General features: G+C 38.2%; 1 long non-coding RNA gene across 1 annotated transcript; it reads right to left on the reverse strand.

The window, feature by feature from the left end:
* Window positions 1-1,274: 1,274 nt before the first annotated feature.
* LOC130367044 (uncharacterized) lies at window positions 1,275-7,829 on the reverse strand. Its single transcript, XR_008892054.1, has 3 exons — window positions 7,736-7,829; window positions 6,794-6,857; window positions 1,275-1,386 (listed from the first exon to the last, which is right to left on the reverse strand). It is a non-coding gene; the product is annotated as an uncharacterized LOC130367044 (long non-coding RNA).
* Between the last annotated feature and the right edge of the window lie 1,508 nt (window positions 7,830-9,337).

The following is a 9,337-nucleotide window of genomic DNA, read 5'->3' on the forward strand; positions in this document are numbered from 1 at the left end:
AGTGCACCAGGAACCACAGCGGGAAAATGAAGGTACTGTGGGAGTAGTGGGAGGTTTAGATGTTTTTTTTATTTTTTATTCCTGATAGAAGGGGAAAGTTGTAGAAAAAAAAACCTCTATTCTGGAGTACTCCTTTAACTTACTATTTTTCTACATGCCTTTATTGCTATAGTTCTTAATCTCCCAGTGCCCCAGATCCTGTGGGATTACAGTTCAGTAATTGGGATGTTTTATCCAATAAATTACATTGAAGAATGTACAAATTGGGAAGTATAGAAATAATAGTATAGCATAGTAAAGTATAGTATAGTTTAGAAAAAAACAAGTTCCTCTAGCCAGTTCAGATAATTATGATATATTCTGGTCATTTTTTCTAATTGTAACAGTAGATATACCTAACATCCTCAGGGTATAAGATATTGAAACATCCACATATTATACAGTAACATGATAATGGGTATTATACAGCATGTGAATATTCCTCTTCAGTTGGCATGTACTCCCCAAAGCACATGGACATGAAATTGAATGCAGTGATTAAATGAATCAGAAATGAATATATCAAGTAGATAATGACTTCTAGCTGGTAAAAGAGTTCTAGTGCTGACTGATAGTGACAAAGTAAATATACAATTTCTATTCCAAATGAATATTTTTAAGAATGCACTTGAGTGTGACCTTGAAATTGCAATGACAAGACCAAGTGTGATTTGCTTGCTGATCGGCTACACAAATAAAGCAGTATTCACTAACATCCATTGTTGCACTTCTGTGATCTATCTAAATACTATTTACATTCAATTATTATTTTAATAATAAATAAGTATACACATAATACACGCAAGACTAATTTACTTCACTTTTTGCAGGATTTCATTGTATCTCTATTAGAACCTGCCACAATTTTTGGCCCGAGAACAATTTACACTTTTTTTCCCCTCTCTTCTGCATTGATACATATATTGTATTATGCATGAAATGAAATCGAATGCAATAAGGAAAATGAAAAATTGTGGAAGGGCTTTTCAAGCTTTGGTTCCAATGACAATTTTAGAAGAATTCAAAAAACAGAAAATGATCGTATCATTTTTAGATTAATGTCAGATTTCAATTTCATATTCCATTGAACTGCCATATGAAGTATATATTCTAGGCTGTCAGTGACACCTCAATGATTTTTCTTATTGGAAAAATCTTAAGAGCTACATCGACTTATCAAGTAAAATTTATAACAGCCAGGTCAATATCATACGGAATCTCTATGGATTTTGTTGCTTTGATATTGTAGTTTCACAGCAGGTTCCATGCAGAAATCCTAAGTCACATAACTGGGCTATAACTTTAATTCATTGCCAAAGGATTGTCACAGCTAAATATTTGCATTTCCTGTTTAAAAAACAAAAATGACATATGTATACTGGTAAGTTTTATGTCAACATTTTATACTACACTGCAGATGAAAATAATGCATTCACTTCTATGCTGACTCATAGCATTGCTAATGATAATTAACATGTAGGAAATCAGATAGATTTAATAGGTTCACCATGTAAAAGGATGAATCCAATGCTCTCCATTTTTGGAAAACAGGGGCTATGTATGTAGCCTTTACAATTTTTTGCCACTTTCTTTAAATAAACGGATTATATATCTTAGAAACTGTCTCTCCATATATATATATATAGATATATACAACAACAGAAGAATGCAGCAGCACACTGCCAGCACAAGGATATAGGTGAAACATGAATATGTAGTTAAAACATGGAGAGCTATACAGCTATGGTGTAATAGATGCAAATGTGAAACTATGAAATAGTGAGGCACTTAGCTCGCAAATTTGTCTCCGCCGGCGGTCAAATAGCTTGGACCGTCCCACCGCGATAAGGTGGCCTCCTTGGGACGGACCCTACACTGTGAATATGCCTCTGTGTGAACAGTTCAGTAAGCATGGCAGGGTCTGGAACATCCAAGACACCTTATATACACACCTGATAGAGGTGGGTGGGGTGCAAGGCCAACATGGAGGTAGCCACTCCCCCGTATGTGCAATACAGACAAAGAATAAGTCAGCCAGCACTTTAGTTGATACCAAACTATTATATGGACCTGGCCTACAGGTGCACGCAACAAGGCTAGATATACAACAACAGAAGAATGCAGCAGCACACTGCCAGCACAAGGATATAGGTGAAACATGAATATGTAGTTAAAACATGGAGAGCTATACAGCTATGGTGTAATAGATGCAAATGTGAAACTATGAAGATGTTCCAGACCCTGCCATGCTTACTGAACTGTTCACACAGAGGCATATTCACAGTGTAGGGTCCGTCCCAAGGAGGACACCTTATCGCGGTGGGACGGTCCAAGCTATTTGACCGCCGGCGGAGACAAATTTGCGAGCTAAGTGCCTCACTATTTCATAGTTTCACATTTGCATCTATTACACCATAGCTGTATAGCTCTCCATGTTTTAACTACATATTCATGTTTCACCTATATCCTTGTGCTGGCAATGTGCTGCTGCATTCTTCTGTTGTTGTATATCTAGCCTAGTAGCGTGCACCTGTAGGCCAGGTCCATATAACAGTTTGGTATCAACTAAAGTGCTGGCTGACTTATTCTTTGTCTATATAGATATATATATATATATATATATATATATATATATACACAGAAAGAGAAGGCAGCACCTCCAGGCATGTACTGGGTGCAGGCAGGTCCAAGGGGCCCCGGTCCCAGGGTCCAAGTAGACTATCACAGAAGAGATTACCGCAGCACACCGGTATATCCAAACAAAAGGTAGTTTATTCCATGAACATAAAGTGCAAGTGCGACGTTTCGGTGTTCTCACAACACCATTCTCTGGCTGCACTCTAGAGTGATCTTTTAAGTGATTATTGGAATGACCTAGTAATATTGCGGTAACGGCAGAGGGGTGCACATTTTCTCCAGGGAGTGATAACTCACAATATGTTCTATTTATATAACTTGGTCAATTCTGGTATCAGTTTTAACATATTTTTGTTGGGATTTAAACCTTTTTATAATCACACAATAAAGGTTATATTTTAGGGATTACTTATAGAGAGTTTTTTTTTTTACCTGGGGCTATGGCCCAGGGGTTTGGTTATTAGTATTAGTGGGCCCCTCATTGCCCTTGGGTACTATTCGTGTCTATTGTGATGTTTGGTATCTGACTTTTTGTATCAGTCTGCATCTGCACCTGGACAGTGACTTATGCATCAAAGCTGCACTTTGTGTGTTTCAAATGAAACAAATAAGAAAGAAAGCTTCCTGCACTCACCAGTCTTACATGTATAAGAAAGGTTTATTCATCCACACATCGTTTAACAAATAGACATCATCCAGTGCAGGGAAGGAGAACGGCACAAGGCCACAACAGTCTGTTTTGCGTCAATGACATATATTCTAGTTCAACTGGTTAAACCCTGTTAAATAGGGGCAACAGGGTGAGACGAGGGCATGTCCTGGGAAAGCATGAAACCTTATTATGAATGTGCTGCTAACTCTGCAAAGGTGAAATTGTAGCTGGAACAAAAAGTCAGAGCAGTATGTACTAGATAAAGAAGATGGGAAAAGTGAATTTCCAGTCAGAAAAATACATATTTTGTGAGTCACCTGGTTTAACCCCTTAAGGACGCAGGACGTAAATGTACGTCCTGGTGAGGTGGTACTTAACGCACCAGGACGTAAATTTACGTCCTGTGCATAACCGCGGGCATCGGAGCGATGCCCGTGTCATGCGCGGCTGATCCCGGCTGCTGATCGCAGCCAGGGACCCGCTGGCAATGGCCGACGCCCGCGATCTCGCGGGCGTCCGCCATTAACCCCTCAGGTGCCGGGATCAATACAGATCCCGGCATCTGCGGCAGTTCGCGATTTAAATGAACGATCGGATCGCCCTCAGCGCTGCTGCGGGGATCCGATCATTCAGAACGCCGGACGGAGGTCCCCTCTCCTTCCTCCGTCCGGCTCCCGGCGTCTCCTGCTCTGGTCTGTGATCGAGCAGACCAGAGCAGGAGATGACCGATAATACTGACCTGTTCTATGTCCTATACATAGAACAGATCAGTATTAGCAATCATGGTATTGCTATGAATAGTCCCCTATGGGGACTATTCAAGTGTAAAAAAAAATGTAAAAAAATGTAAAAGTAAAAGTAAAAAAAAGTGAAAAATCCCCTCCCCCAATAAAAAAGTAAAACGCCCGTTTTTTCCTATTTTACCCCCAAAAAGCGTAAAAAACATTTTTTATAGACATATTTGGTATCGCCGCGTGCGTAAATGTCCGAACTATTAAAATAAAATGTTAATGATCCCGTACGGTGAACGGCGTGAACGAAAAAAAAAAAAAAGTCAAAAATTCCTACTTTTTTAATACATTTTATTGAAAAAAAAATTATAAAAAATGTATTAAAAGTTTTGTATATGTAAATGTGGTATAAAAAAAGTAAAGATCATGGCGCAAAAAATTAGCCCCCATACCGCCACTTATACGGAAAAATAAAAAAGTTAGAGGTCATCAAAATAAAGGGATTATAAACGTACTAATTTGGTTAAAAAGTTTGTGATTTTTTTTAAGCGCAACAATAATATAAAAGTATATAATAATGGGTATCATTTTAATCGGATTGACCCTCAGAATAAAGAACACATGTCATTTTTACCATAAATTGTACGGCGTGAAAACAAAACCTTCCAAAATTAGCTAAATTGCGTTTTTCGTTTTAATTTCCCCACAAAAATAGTGTTTTTTGGTTGCGCCATACATTTTATGATATAATGAGTTATGTCATTACAAAGGACAACTGGTCGCGCAAAAAACAAGCCCTCATACTAGTCTGTGGATGAAAATATAAAAGAGTTATGATTTTTAGAAGGCGAGGAGGAAAAAATGAAAAAAGTAAAAATTAAATTGTCTGAGTCCTTAAGGCCAAAATGGGCTGAGTCCTTAAGGGGTTAAAGGGATCCCGTCGGCTAGTTTTGGGAAACTAAACTACCAGCATATGTTTACACAGCCGGTGTTTAGTGTCCCAAAAATGTTGCTATTAAGCCGGCCTGACTCTATTATGCCATTTAAATGTACTTTTAACTTACCGAGATGGCAGTCTCTCAGTCCTACCCACAGCTTTAGGTGCATACACAGCTTCATTGGTGCAGTGCCAATGGTAGTGTATGGTAGTATTTGAGTGTTACACAGTAATGGTATGGTGGTTATGTTTGGTCAAGCTTTTATCTAATCGCCTTTTGGTAGTGGTCCACCCAGATGAACAGGATACCTATACAGTTACCCCAATTGACCATATTCCAGTTGAATCTGCTAACCGTTTTGTTATATTAAAGAAAAAAGAAATATACTGGATGTATAAATTGTCTACAGTGACACCGAAGGGTCTCAATGAGATGGCTGAAACAGTGTTATGAATTCTGGCACAGCGGTCTCATGAGCCTCCAGCGCTGCCGAAATTAGAATTATGCACAAATCACAGTGCAGATTTTATGTTAGTCTTTATACCATGTTTTATTAGAATAAGTGTGTGAATTTTACTGGTTTTAACATTTTCTTTATTGTTTTACACTGGATTGCAATTTGATACTATTGTGACCTTTCACCCTGATTCATACCATTCCCGGGTCTTTTAACCATGTGTGTTTTTATGGATTCTCATATGCCTGAAGAAGAGTGCGGCATAGGACTCGAAACTAATTGTTGCGACTAAACCTTTTTCATCTTAATAATTCCTTTACCTGGACGTGCCATTTATACCAAGAGGGGAAGCACCCTGGACCAAGTCCTCATTTTTTGTGTGTTCCATGCCATGGTCCACACACATTGAAATGTACTACAAGCACTGAGTGACCACATCACCCAGAGAGGACCCCGGAGCTGCTGACCCCACGTCTACTAAGCGAGACTACATACATGTACAGGTGTTGTGCCCTCAGCACAACTACTTCTGGTAAGTTCATACTTTTTTCCTTGGGGGCTTACCTGTACAAACAGTAGGAGCGCACCTCTTTTTTCTTATTTTTTCTTTTCTCTTACATATACCTTTATTTTTTTTGAGCAGTGTAGTGACTCAGGTAATAGTATTATTTAGTCACTGTATGATGGTAATAATCATTCCTTGTATTCCTTATTGTTTATGGGTAGAGCTATTAAACATTTACTTATTTAAGATTCTGGTATACCCTGCCCTGTAGTGTGCCCTGTACTTTCCAATGTACATGGACACTTTTCACACTACTGAACATCTGGACCATACATGTGCTAAGAAGTGAGGCAAAGTGTAAATGTCACTGAATGGCATTTACGCTGGTCAATAGTGCCACTAATATGAATTATTTTTAAATCATCACAATTGCTGATCAATAATAATATAGCTTTATTGATGTTCTCTGTGAACACTGACAAATTATTATTACTATTTCTCAGAAGCAAGTGATTTAGTGCAATTGGTGAATGTAAATCAGACAGAAACCAGCAATTGTAATGTGGTAAGGCAAACAATATTTTGAATTAAAACATATTGTGATACTTTACCTGAAAGAACATTCGCAAAGAAAATTTTCAAAATATGGAAATATATCTTAAAGACTAGTCAGACCTCTTTGGCCCCTAATAACAAGTTATTTATGTATTTATTTATTTATTTTTTCATCCTTGCCATCATTTTTTATTTTTCCATCAATGTAGCCATATAGGGGCTTGGTCTTTTGCAAACAGAATATTGAAACTTTGTAAGCTGCTGAATATAAGTACTTACCGATCTTTCCTGTTATACACCTCCATACACCTGTTATACACCTCCATCAATTAAAGGGATACTCCTGCAAAAAAAAAATGTAATCAACTGGTTCCAGAAAGTTAAAAATAATTCTAAATTACTTCTACTTAAAAATCTTAATCCTTCCAGTACTTATCAGATGTTATATGCTCCACATGAAGTTCTTTTCTTTTTGAATTTACTTTCCGTCTGACCACAGTGCTCTCTGCTGACACCTCTGTCCATTTTAGGAACTGTCTAGAGTAGAAGCAAATCCCCATAGCAAACCTATCCTGCTCAGGACCGTTCCGGAACACAGACAGATGTGTCAGCACTGTGGTCAGACAGAAAGGAAATTCAAAAAGAAAAGAACTTCCTCTGGAGCATACAGTAGCTGATAAGTACTGGAAGGATTAAGATTTTTAAATAGAAGTAACAACACGAACAAGGCAGGAAGGCGGCAGAACATTTTTTAAACAAACAAAAAAACATGACACCAAATCAAATTCATTTTATTGGTGAATGTATCAATTTTATATTAAACCATAATTATTTTAAGTATGAAAACACATTTTTTTTACCAGAAATGGGTGACCGCTATAGGAACGAGATTTGCGCCAAGCTATTCAAATCTATATGTGGGATTATGGGAGGAGGAGGCAATTTTCGCAGGGGGTAGCTTGAGCGCAAATCTCGTCCTCTGGCGTAGGTTCATTGACAATATTTTATTTATATGGAAAGGAGGACCTTATAGTCTGTCTATGTTTTTAGCGGATCTTGATAAAAATCAATTCTTTTTAACCTTTACAGCGTCTTGTAGTCAGACTACAGTCCATTTTTTAGATCTCACCATAAATATTGTAGATAATCAAATAACTACCCATACATATTCGAAACCTACTGACAGCATCTCATTCATACAGATGGATAGTTGTCACTTACTCATCTGGTTGAGGAACATCCCCAGGAGCCAGTTCCTAAGGCTCCGCAGTAACTGCACGGAGGAATCCAAATATAACCAGGAGTCAGAGGAACTAAAAAAGAAATTTACTACTAAAGGATATAACGAAGAAAATCTGAGCATTATCCAACAACAAATATTACACACTGATAGAGAAAAATTAATAACCACCAAAGACAAAAAAAATTAAGGAAAAAGAAGGGACAGATTTAGATGGATATATAAAAATTCCTATAATAACCCAATATTACAAACACAGCTTCAAATTACAGAAAATTGTAAAGAAAACACTGGGATATCTTATTGGAGGACAAAATTTGAGAAATGATTCCGAGAGCACCATCTTTTGTGTACAAAAAGGCCCAAAACATAGGGAGCTTTATAGCACCCACCATAAAGAATAAAACAGACATGCATAAAAATAATGGAAACAGTGCTAATATTTTTTTACATTTAAAAAATGGCTTCTATCCGTGCAAAAGGTGTAAAGCTTGCAATGCTATGGACAATAAACAACCAAAATTGAGCATAATGGACAGTAAAAAACAAACGAAATATAAAATAAAAAGCCACATACACTGTAAGTCAAAAGGGGCAATTTATGTCATAATATGCCCCTATGAGAAGATCTATGTGGGGCGCATCAAAAGGCAAATAGGTACTCGCATTAAAGAACATATATATAATATTCAGAGAGGATATGAGGGTCATCCTCTATCCTTACATTATAAAACAATGCACCATCAATCTGTGGATTAGAAATGGTGGCCCCCCCATTGGAGGGGAGGCAACTACATTTCATTACTATCCCGCTGTGAAACTAAGTGTATTTTTAATTTAAATTCCCTGACTCCCCACGGCTTGAATGCCGAACTAGAACTATTTGCATTCCTATAGGAATATAACTATCTGAACTATGTGTGGGGGGGGGGGGGGAACTGGCAAGGAAGGAGTTATCAGGTTCATTGACGAGGAAGGAGTTAACATCAGGTTCATTGATGAGGAAGGAGGAGTTAACACCAGGAGCGCACAGCTATAAGAGAGAACTAATGGTCCATTAAGGCAATCCAGACGAAGGAAGCCAAGACTTCCGAAACGAACGGCGATAGCCTTGTGGTCTGCTGAGGATACCATAGTGACGTCACTCACAACACACTCAGTTGGAACCTTAACCTGATCGTAGCGTGCGAGCAAGTTGGTAGAGGCGCCACTGGCCGGGGCGCGCTCCCACTGCAATCCACGCTCCTTCCTACAGACCGGACCCTTCATGAAGTCTGGGAAACAACATTAAAAGAAGTAACCCGCTACATCTGGGAGTCAATTCAGGAAGAACCACTTGAAACCTCTGGAACACCACTTCAGGGAGCCCACATATCTGCAGAGTGGTACCTCCTTCCCTGCAATACAGAGCGATTGCGCAGTAACAGCATTGCTGTGAGATCATTACACTTACACCGCAACCACCGATTTTTATCAGCAACCGTACTATCTACAGGTCAGTTTGTAACTTGTGTGTATAATACAGCGCTTACTATTCAATTATTTTTCAGTAATTTATAAATCTGTTTAACTTTCTGGTTTCA

Source organism: Hyla sarda, chromosome 4, assembly GCF_029499605.1.
Source record: "Hyla sarda isolate aHylSar1 chromosome 4, aHylSar1.hap1, whole genome shotgun sequence".
Taxonomy (NCBI): Eukaryota; Metazoa; Chordata; class Amphibia; order Anura; family Hylidae; genus Hyla; species Hyla sarda.